Below are 12,007 nucleotides of genomic sequence, written 5' to 3'. Positions count from 1 at the left end.
TACGCATAACATGCAAGTATGTGCTGTACAACATGGCATCACAACATAACGCAAACTCATATAGATAAAAGGCCCAGAAGAGCCACATAGCATTAAGTACAAACAGGGGTCGCATGACCCATCATTCAGAGCATACAAGCAACGGAAGCATTACATGTCTGAGTACAGACAACTACAAAGAAAAAGGCTGAGAAGCCTGACTATCTACAAGACCCTCCCAAGGGTTCAAGATCGTAGCTGAGGTACAAGCTACTCGTCGAAGTCCAAGCGGAACTACTAGTAAGACTGAAGTCTCCGCTGCAAAAACATAATTAAAGCAACATGAGTACCAAGGTACTCAGCAAGACTTACATCAGATCCTATCATACATGCATTTGTATCAAGAAGGTAGTGTGGGGTTTAGTTGCAGCAAGCCAGCTTTGACTCAGTGGCTATCCTGTTCTACGACTACGAGAAACTTCTTTGAGGTAAGAAGGCGCACACGAGTCCACTAATCACCACCTCAATACACCACTATGGATTCATTCCCGTCTCACCACGAGAAGCCATCCATAGCACTCACACTTATCTTGAGCATTTTAGAGTATCCACTTCAAGTTGTCTATGTACCACGTAAGCATCCAAGAAGTCCATAACCGAGGACACGGCTATTCGAATAGATCATGATAACCCTGCAGGGGTGTACTGCGTCACACACGCTCCCGCCACTTACCGCCATGTACACGTCATGAACCTCGGCAACCTTCAAGCGGAAGCCTGGCGAGGGTGTCGGCCACGACCTGACTAACCACGCAAGACTCTAGTCCAGGTTTATCGCCTATTCGGGTTCCATCCGCAAGGAGATCCGGCCGGGGTGTCGCTCACGGCCCCAAACGATGTGTGCAGGGTTCCCGAGCCCACCATCCGGGTGCCACTCGGTACACCGGGCCACGTGTGCCTAGTCTGTCCCAAGCCCACCCTGTCGGGTGCCACTCGGTAGAAAAATAGCACCACCTACAAACACCAGAAACTAGTTGCAACTCCTGGACAGAGACCAAGTTGGTTAATAAGTCGAGAGGGGCACTTAAGCATTCCAATGTGTGGTAGTAGCTAGTCATTGGACAACATACACAGAACTCAGTGCTTAAGGACGGTTCCAGTGAGACAACCCACCATGTACTCCTACATGGCCTCCCACCGCTACCTTTACCAAATCGTGTTCACGCACTTGACTCTCAGCACCAGAACATATCGTAACACTCCAATTCATTCCCAATGAACCAGACCTGACACAACTCTAAGCAATAGCAGGCAAGGCATGGTAGGATCACAACATGGCTCAATCAACTCCTACACATGCTAGTGGGTTTCAACTAATTACTGTGGCAATGACAGGTCATGCAGAGGAATGGGTTCAACTACCGCAGCATAAAGTAGCAGTTGAATCGTTGTTGTCCTAATGCAGTAAAAGAGAGCAGGAGCGAGAGAGTAGGTTTGTATCGGAATGAACAAAGGGGGTTTGCTTGCCTGGTAGATCAACAGGGTGGCACTGCTCCTCAGACAGGTACTCTGGAACACTCTCCGGAGCAGGACCTATCGAGAGGGAACGGTGTCGACAGTCAAAACACAATCATATGCAACAATATGATGCATGAATATGGCATGAATATGTGATGTATTTTGAGCCAATGCATTTAGCATTCAACTTGGAAGAGATCCATTTGAACCAAAGGTTCAAATGCAACTCTAATTTAAGTCCTTATATATGCCATTTATATGTTTTCACTTATAGAGTAGGTATAAGTTGGTTTGTCATGCATGAAACTAGTACAGATGGATAGATTGCATTTTTCTGATAATTTTTCATATATAAATTATTTAAATCTGAGCTACGGTTGAATTTCTATGAATTTTAGAAGTTTTGTACATTTTCTGGAATTTCCTGGTTTAAATTTTAAATCCAGAAAAGGGGTATATTGCGTCAGCACTGCGTCATCATGACGTCAGCGGGTCAACGGTGCTGACCAAGTCAAACCTGACGTGTGGGGTCCACACGTCAGTGACACAGGGTTAAACAGAGGGTTGGTTTATCCTAATTACAGTGTTAGTGGCGCTGGGGCCCACTGGTCAGTGTCAGGGGTTAGGTTAGGTGGTGATTAGCACTAAGCTAATCACCTGACAGGCCGGACCCACGTGGCAGGCTCAGGTGACAGGGCTCGTCGCCGGCGACCACTGGCCACGGCGGAGTCCCCACTAGAAGCCATGGGAGCGGCGCCTGGGGGCACCAGGAGGTTGCCCGCGCTCCCGCGCATCCAGGGGAGCCCGTGAGAGGCTGCGGGGGCGGCGGATCTCGCCGGAGCTTGGGCTCGAGCGGCTGCGGGGCTACGGAGCACGAGGAAGCGAGCGGGGAGGCACTACAGCCTCCTGGCGTCACCATGAACACGGTGACGCGTGTGGTTGCGGGCTGCAGTGGCTTGAGCGACGCAGGCGACATGGACGGCGGCGAGGAGCTACGGCCGTGGAGGAAACGGCGGCTACGACGCGGGAACGACGGGGAGAAGAGGGGGAAACGGGGAGGTGCTCACGGCGATCACGTGGAGCAGCACAGCGGGCTCAGGGGAGACCTGGTGACGGCGAATCGACGGCGGCAGACGGCGGAGCCCGAGGAGGAAGACGATGGCGATGGCGGCGCTCCAGGGCCTCCCGAGGCGTGTGGCTCGACGGAGAGGTAGCCCGCGACGTGGCGGAGCTTCTGGCGTGCCGGGGAGGCGAGGGGGTGGCGGTGGCTACGGCAACGGTGGCCGGTGGCGACGGCAGCGCTCGGCCGTGAGAGAGAGAGCAAGGGGGAAGAGAGAATGGGCACGGGAGAGAGCGAGAGAGGTGCGGGGCGGCGCGTGGCGTCGTTCGGGCGATCCAGGCGACGAGGGGAGAAGCAGGAGGTGGCGCGCATGCGCGCGGGCGGCGAGCGCGTGCCCCTGTCCTCCTGGCGCGAGGAAGGGGACGACTGGCACTGGCCAGTCAGCTGGGCCGGCCTGCTGGGCCAGGCCAGGCCGCACAGTGCCAGGCCGCAGGTAAGCTCCCTTTTCCTATTTCTTTTTCTTTCCTAATTTTCTGACATTTGTTTGGTTTAATAAAAATACTAAACCATTTTATTTACTTATGCCAATTTTTATAGGGGCTAGTGGTATTATTTCAGAACTCCTCAACAAATGGCATAATTTTTGGACAATATTATATATATATAACAATATATATCCAAAGCAAATAATTACTGCATTAATTCCAAATTCCCAACATAAATATTTATGGTCTCCTAAAAATATTGGTTTGGTTTTTATCTCTGTCCAATATTTTCAGAGAGCAACATGAACATTTTCTTGGACCCTTTTGGGGCAATTTTTATCTGGGTCATTTCCAGAAATGATTCTGAGGGTTTCACAGATCCCCATTTCAAATTTAAATGAAATTTAGACATGATGCACACATGACTAGCTAGTCTAGGTCATACCAGAACTAGGGACATGACAGATATGTTATATGAGGACGTGTAGTCAGACTAGTTGTAGCCAAACACATCACACTGGCTTTTACTGTATATTTCATGCGATTACTTTTGGCATATCGAGATCTAAGCAATCTACAATAGGATGAAAAGACAGGCATCCTTCACATTATTGGCGAACTCAGTTCATAGAAAAGCAATTCAACCATTCTATGGGTAAATCAAAAGCGCCACTGGAATATTTTTCACTATCCAATCATACACGCAAAAAGGGGCGATGCCACCATAGGGGCTGGTATGGGCGGCCGCCTCACGTGGCTGGAAAGTGTGCACCTAGTTTGACTCGTCCAGGTTGGCCCACGCTAGTTTTGTTCGTCCCAACGCACGAGCAGGCAATGTAAAAAATGAAGAAAAATGTTTCAATTTGGATGGGCCAATAACATAAGTGCAAGGCAGGCCCTATAGCAGGCTCGCGGCCCAAACGAGCGCCTCCCATATCGATCGACAGCAGGAAAAATCCCAATTCATTCGCTCCAGCCTCCAGTCTGGTTCGCTCCTAACCTAGCCGCCGCTGGACAGACCGACACAGCACTTCCTCGCGCCCTCGTTGGAGGGCGTTCGCCGGGCTTCAAGCGAACGGAAGGATAAGAAGATGAAGATCCAACCCTTGGTGTAGCTGCGTGGGAGGCAGCGGCGGTAGCACGGGCATGGCATCGAGCTTGCACAAACGGACAGTCGCAGCCTGCAAGAGTAGCATGCGCAATGAGCAGGTACATCACATCCCTGATTATATCTAATTCAACTCTTCAATTTCTGGCCAATAGTTAAACCTGATGGTGTTGTAAAACTACTTGTATGTAGGGAATCTATGAGAAAATGAAACCAATTTCTACTTATTTTATAACTCCCCCAATCAATACTGAACTGACTGAATCTGATGTATCTAATCAAGTTTCCGGTGCAAACATACAAGCTCATGTTGTTCTTGAGCCTGAAGTGTCTAATGAACAGACTGCTAATGAAGGATTTGATGCAAACATTTTACATGCTCCTGGTGATGAACATATAGTGTCTAATGAGGGATCTAATGCAAGCATTTTGCAAGCTCACTGAAGGATTTAGTGTCTAATGATGATCTACTATGTTGAGAGAGACAGAGATTTGCAGGCATTAATGGCAAGCAAATTATAGTGCATTTTCATAGCTTGAGGAAACGTCGAGGCCATCTACCAGAAAGTCCCCGTATCATGACAACATAGCATAAATACTTTTCTAATCTGTTGTTTGAAACTATTGGCATACTTGTGCAGGATAGATATATTGATATGCAGTTTGCGCACTGGTTATACGTGCAATTACACTTTGATATTTTCAGCCAGAGAATGAATAATTCAATCAGGTACAGACCATGTTTGTAGTCCTTGTACACCATGTTGCATTTTGTGTTTTTTGGTGCTTGCATCATTTAGTGTTTATAATCTGAACTACTTTGGATCATTAGCTGGTTTTCAAAGTGCATGTAGCTTCACATTTCTCAAGTTATGTTGATTTCCGGAGTGCAAGTGCCTTCGTATTTTTTAAGTTAAATGTTCGCCCCTGGTAACTCTAATTCGTGGATCAGCCACTGCACACAAATCATACACGAATGCCAGTACGAATTAAATGAAATGCAGGGACTTACACTAGCTCGTTGTACAGGCTCACTGCAGCTCTGCTTGCGCTTGGGATGTTCCATGTACAAGTCCATGTTACCGCCTGCTTGGATGTGCAGGCCTTGTGCTCCTTGCATCCCCCTCTGCATTTTTGACATGACGTATGGTTGATCAAATAAGAGGAATCAACCTTGATGTTGTACCGGAGGACAGATACTTACAAGGTTATACGGGTGTGCAGGATGTGTACCAGATCCCGTAGCGCCGTCATGCTTCGCTAAAAAATGGATTTGCTTGTTTCATATGATATCTCCAGAAGAAATAAGAGTTAAAGTCAGAGTTGCATAGGCGTGTAAGCTAAGAGAGCAGTGAAAGGATATCCAAACATCGTCGGAACAGTGCACAAGGGAGTGATGTGTGGATACCTAGTTCGGGCCGGCGTTTAGGCATGCTCGCCTAGCTAGAGTGCGGGTCACTTCAGAGCCATTGAGGGTGATGCGCTGGCGTTGGCTGGCTGCCCATTGATGCAGATCTTGAGTGGCAGCTGAGCGCTACGATGCGGTGGATGAGACCGTTGGTGAAGCCCCAACGGCCTCGGGGGACGGAGGTGCGATGATGTGCTCAGTAAAGTAGCCCCGGTGAGCTGGGAGACGGCGTCGGTGAAGTGCACCTGATGCGGTGGAACTCGGTGTCTGTGAGGCACGTCGGTTGCGGCGGCCGACGTTGTCGGTGGACCACCCGGTGTGGTGGACGAGGGCGTAGATGAGGTAGCTCCGGTGCGGTGGTGAAGCGTGACCGTCGTCTTCGTCGTCGTCGTCCGGCACAGAGGTGGGGAACGGTGGGGAAAGAGACGAGACGAGGGGCGATTCGAGGGTTGGCGGCGAATTATGGATTTGAGCAATCTGGGCGCGGAAGGGGACGGTGGAGAAGAGAGATTTTGTAGGGCTGGAATTGGGGCCGCCAGATATTTCAATCCGAAACGTGGAAGTGCAAACTTATATTGTCGTCGTCCTTTTGGGGGGGTGGCTGGGTGCTACGCATCCGTTCGACACACGCGACCACCCCGACAGGACTATGCTTCGGTGCCTTAAGGCACCTGCCTTTGTGTCCATGACATGTGGGTCCAACAGGTGGCTGGCCCACATGTCAGTGACCCAAAGGCAGTTGCCTTTAAGGCACCGAAGCAGCGTCCACCCCGACACGACCCTGGTCTGCCTGGTGCGCCTACATTTGAGAATGCAAACGAATATTCTTTCATTTGCAGACGAATCTGTATGTATTACCATGCCCGTGTTTTCCTTGCAATAATTAGTCATTCGAAACGAGATACTCCATCCATTCACTTTTGTAAGTCATTTCAGACAACTTAAAATGAACTGTTTTGCACATTGTCTGAAATGTCTTCAAGGTCTTATAAAAGTGAACAGAGGGAGTACTATAAATTAATTAATGAGGAGTTATTTGAAAAAAATCGAAACGGTACCCACGCTAACGTGGATTAGAGTGTGTGTCACATAATTAGTTATTTGAATTAGAGTGTGTGTCACGTAGTTAGTTATTTGAGTTAGAGTGTGTGTCACGTAGCGATCTCCAATTCTAACGTGGATTTCGCATTTCACTGTATCCACGCTACTTTTTTAATACAAATTCATATGTATATGATGAACACCATGGTAGTGAGAAAACTTTTGGATGGATTCAAACATATGACCTACAAAATAGCACAACAAACTGAGTCAATGTCAACTTTTCGAGACTTAGTATGGCACGAAGTCGAAATAATTACCCGTATGCCTGGTCCTCAGTTCAAATTTTAGAATGTACACCGGATTGAAACATCGATATTAAGTCTCGTACTATGTACATTCAAATGTTGTTTTTAGTCCCCCCCCCCCCCCGCACAAACGCTACATACTTCCTGTATCGGTCAATCTACCTCTCCTAACCACCTTAGGAAGCTATCGGTTTCCAACACACGTTCATTCTTTCTCTCCATGTTTCGATCTCTAAGTCTCTCTACTACACAACCCCTTTTTCCACTCTGTTACCAAATGTATTTACCTCACACACCCGCCATTGCACCTCATGCCGAGCTCTCTCTCTCTCCACCCTCTCCCTCTCACCCTCTCGCGCTAAATACATGCATTGCCTATCTAGCCCCCCAACCTCTTGTGCGCACGCACGCACGTTGTATATCTAGGTCACTCCCTCGAGACTGTCTCACTCTTTCTTCCGCACGGCGGGCCACACTCGCTCAATCTCGCTCTCTTTATCTGAGTCTGGTTTAACCTCGTTTTCTTTCACACACAAATGATATATCTCCCTGTTCGGGCCTCGATCGACACACTCTATACTCTCTCACGCAGATTGTCTATCTAGGTCAGTCCATCCAAGCCACCGCCACTCTTTCGACCTCATGGTGGGCCACGCTCACTCAATCTCTCTCTCTCTCTCTCTCTCTCTCTCTCTCTCTCTCTCTCTCGCTCTCCGTATGTCTCGATTGACCTCGCTCTTTCTCGGACAAAAACGATATATCACCATGTTTGAGCCCAATTTGACCTATTCACATTGTATACTCTCTCACGTACATCGTCTATCTATGTCACTCTCTCCAACCCGTCTCACTCTTTCGATCGCACGGCGACCCTATGTGATCAGTTGACCTTGCTTCCTCCCACGCACAAAATATATCTACACGTCTGTGACTGGATCATCTCTCAAGCTCTACCCTTGCCAAAAAGCTCAATCGGACAATATCTCTCCAGAGCATATATATTTGTTCAATGAATGTCGGACCACACTCACTTTGTCTCTCTATCTATATGTCTCTCGATTGACCTCGCTTTCTCACACCGTATCTTCCACGCGTTGAAGCTACTACCTCTCCATCCCTCGCAAAGCCGGAGCTATTTACATTGCGAGAGGCACTCCAACCTTGGATTAATTTGTGTAGGCATTTATTCCGGTCGGTTTAGATTATATTTTTGTAGCATTCGGCCCACAACTACTCCAAACACCGTTGTAACCCACGCAACTTCCCTAGTTGATTTCCCTCTGGCTCGGTCATCGCTCTCTCGCACGTCCTTTCTCGCCTTCAATGTCGCACCATGGTATTTTTGAAAAAACTATGTTGTTCTCTTTAATTATTATAAATAAGCTACAAAACTACACACGGATAGTCCACTTGGAATGGAACAAATTTCGACCCACAAATTAAAGTGCTACAAACTACACACCGAGGGCCCACATGTGATGAAACAAATTTGGACCCATATACAAATTAAAAAATAAAGGACGAGGATCGAACATGCGACCGGGCCTTCAAGCCACACGTCAATAGGCAACATACGTAGAATAGCAATGTTTGTTGTACCCCCTTTGTTCACATAATGTTTTCATATTACCACAGCCTAATTAATGGATAACATGTAATATTATTTTTAGTACTATTCACCTTCACTTACTGGTGGGTTCCATGTGTGCTCTCTCTCTCCTCCCCTTCTGCGTTTAGACGCACGGGCAAACAGGAAGAACTCGCGGGCGATGTTGCCGTTGACCATATCTGGACGCGTTCACAAGTCACAGCACCAGTTTCACGTACTAGCAGCACTAGTCAGTGTGTACGTGCAATGCACGTTAATTTGGAAGTATATTAAGTGCATGCAGATATTAACTACTAGGATATTATTTGCGTGTTGTAATGTGATTAGCACTATTTTTGGCATGAAATTAACTGCACGCTAAACGTGTTGAGCGCTCGATATTGAAGCAGTCTAGGTCATTGGATGACAAGGAATACATGTGGCTTGATGACGTTTTATATTTAATTTGATACGGCTCTAGCAGAACTTTCAATCGATCAAACCATACATTTCGTTCAGTCTGACTCCGACTTTAAATTATACGATGATCGATATAAAATAAACGGAAATGATAAACGTTCGGATTTTAAGCATGGCAATCCGAACATTTTTCATGGCAAATTTAGATTACGTGGCGGTGGCGGGGGCGTCTCGCGGTGGGAAGCGGCTCCTCTGCCGTGCTCCGTGTGTCGTCGAGCCACTGACCGACGGCGACGGCGGCGTCTTGCGCCGTTGTTGCCGTACTCCTAGACGTTGGCCTAGCTTCAAGGAAGGCCAAAATGTTCTGGACTTCAGAGCGAGTCAATGGCGGGAGGAGGCGACTGGCGTTGGTGCAAGGAAACGGTCGACGACGGCCATCCATGCCGCTGAGGGGGGCACTGGCACCCGCGCGGGGACAGGCGCTGTCAATGGCGCGGCGGAGACATTCATGTGCCCGGGCACCAGCACGGGCGCGCACGTCACTGCACGCGCAGGCGCATGCGCTGGCAGGTGCACGGGCGTGGGCGTCAGTGCACGCGCAGGCGCATGCGCTGGCAGGGGCACGAGCGCGTGGAAGTCGGCGGGGACCTCGTGGAACCCCGTGGGATCAAGCTCGGCGACAATGTGCAGCTCCCAGCCCATCAATGCCACGGGGATGGGCGCTGGCGCAGTCGGGGCGACGGGAGCGGGGACAGGCACGGCGTCTTCCCGCAAGGCCAGTTCAAGCTCGCCCAAAGCGCCTTATGTTCTTGAGACTCCGGCTGGGTGTCTTGTCAGGACCAGTTTTCGGGATATTAATTTCCCAGAAAATGACCCTTGTGCTCACCAGCCCCAGGATTACTGTTAGCTGACGAGGCACCAACTTGATACAGAAATTCCAACCAAAGTACAAAATATGTAGTACAAGACCATTGTGGCCTCTGAGTACAACAATTGGTTTCTAGTGGTTGATGGCGGAAGCGGTTTGTGGTTCATCTGCGTCTATGGGACTCCATTTCCCACGGGAACAGCTGACCAGGAAAACTCCTATCTTCGCGAGGCTGCTATCATCATTTCGTAGGTTTCGGGGCTGTCATCGCAACGCTCCTCTCCATGCAAGAAATCTGGCCAAGACAATAGCCAGGGACAAGCCAGTGAGTACTTTTGAATGTACTCGCAAACATTATGAACACGGGTATAATATAACAAGGGATAATCATGCTCCGAAATATTCTATGATCATAACGTCAGTCACGAAATAAACAAAAAATCCATGATGCACGCATGCAGGTTGTTCATATAAAATATGAACATGTAATACGGGAGTAGCAATAGAATGCACCGATCGAGTGTCTGAAGCGACGCCTCGAAAGGATAATAAGATAAATCATGCCTCAGTCGGGCATCTGAGCGACACCACATAAAGGGCTTATAAATAAAAGAAATAACAAGCATGCCATAGTGGGGCGTCTATGCGGCACCACATAAAGGGCTTATAAATAATAGAAATAACAAGCATGCCACAATCGGGCGTCTGAGCGACACCACAAAAAGGGCTTATAAAGAATTTAAATAACAAGCATGCCACAGTCGGGCGTCTTAGCGACACCACATAAAGGGCTTATAAAGAATTTAAATAACAAGCATGCCACAGTCGGGCGTCTGAGCGACACCACATAAAGGGCTTATAAGTTATTTAAATAACAAGCATGCCACAGTCGGGCGTCTGAGCGACACCACATAAAGGGCTTATAAGAGAATAATCGCAGTGAGTATCCATGAGGTAGAACCGTCCCAAGGATACTCAATAATTCAAATAATGTAAATGGTTAGTCCACAATAATAATAATCATAATCCTCATATGTCACGGGTCATAATCAATGTTCTAGTTTAGCAGTTTTTCCTCCGAAGACCGACACTAAGACCAACACTAAGACCGACACTAGACCCATCTCAGTCTGTAGTCCTTACCCATGGACACGGCTATCCGAATAGATTTAACCTCTACAGAGGGTGTACTCTTTACCCACGAGTAACAGATTTCTTTGGTCCATCGGGACTAATTCCGCCTACGGTCTTTTAATTGAAAACACACCCGACCGCACACACCAGCCTAACTTACCGGTGTCTGGAATCAGCCACAACACCCATTAAGCAAAACTCTAAGTGGGGAGGCTACAACCTCGACTTAGCATGGGATCACAAAATTTATATCGCGCGCAAACTAGGGGAGCTACCCCCCTCGGCTCCAACCGGAAACACCCATGCCCCCGGACCAGGTGGCATGCCTACCGGATGCCTCCGGTATCTTCCACCATGGCCTCTCTGTACGGTGTGTGCTTGGTAAGGGGTTGACAACTTACTGAACCGTACCCTACCTGCGGCAGGGACAAGTGGTAGTACGAAACAAGTATGGGGGTTACTGGAACAAGACTCGATCTACGGCCGACTCAGGAGGTTCAAGTATTCCCTGTATGATTAGCATAACAAATATATTTCAATTAACCGATAGAATCACCACTCATCATACCTCATCATGCCATACCGGACACACTTGTCTCGACGAGGGACTAGGGACAAGCTCATGTCTACCCAAGACAGAGACTTTCCCGGCTTCCTTCCGGTAGGCATGAAAGGCATACGAAGATGATTATTATCACAAGCATATCCAATTCTAACAGCAAAGAATCTCATTATGCACTCATGCGTACGATCGTATCGTCACATAAAATAATGAATGCTCCATGTCAAGGTGGTGTTGTAACCGTATCAAACAACACACAAAATATTATGCCAGGGTTCAGAATGCTTGCCTTCAAGAGTATGCAAGAGGGTGCACTTTTGAAAGTTGCTTTCCTTCTTCAAAAATCCTATTTTGAGGAAATTTAAATTAACACATAATTTTAAAACATCACAAAAAAGGTGTCTGGAAAATTTTCAAATAAATATGAAAATAAACTAGACAGAATTTGAGAAACAACAAAAAAGGAATCAAGTCATTTGGACTTATATTTAAAAAGTTATGGCCAGTCAAAGTTCTGTTTTTAATAAA

This window comes from Aegilops tauschii, chromosome 1 (genome assembly GCF_002575655.3).
Source record: "Aegilops tauschii subsp. strangulata cultivar AL8/78 chromosome 1, Aet v6.0, whole genome shotgun sequence".
In the NCBI taxonomy this organism is placed as follows: domain Eukaryota; kingdom Viridiplantae; phylum Streptophyta; class Magnoliopsida; order Poales; family Poaceae; genus Aegilops; species Aegilops tauschii.
The sequence above is the reverse complement of the archived record's forward strand: the minus strand, read 5'-3'. Positions refer to the sequence as shown.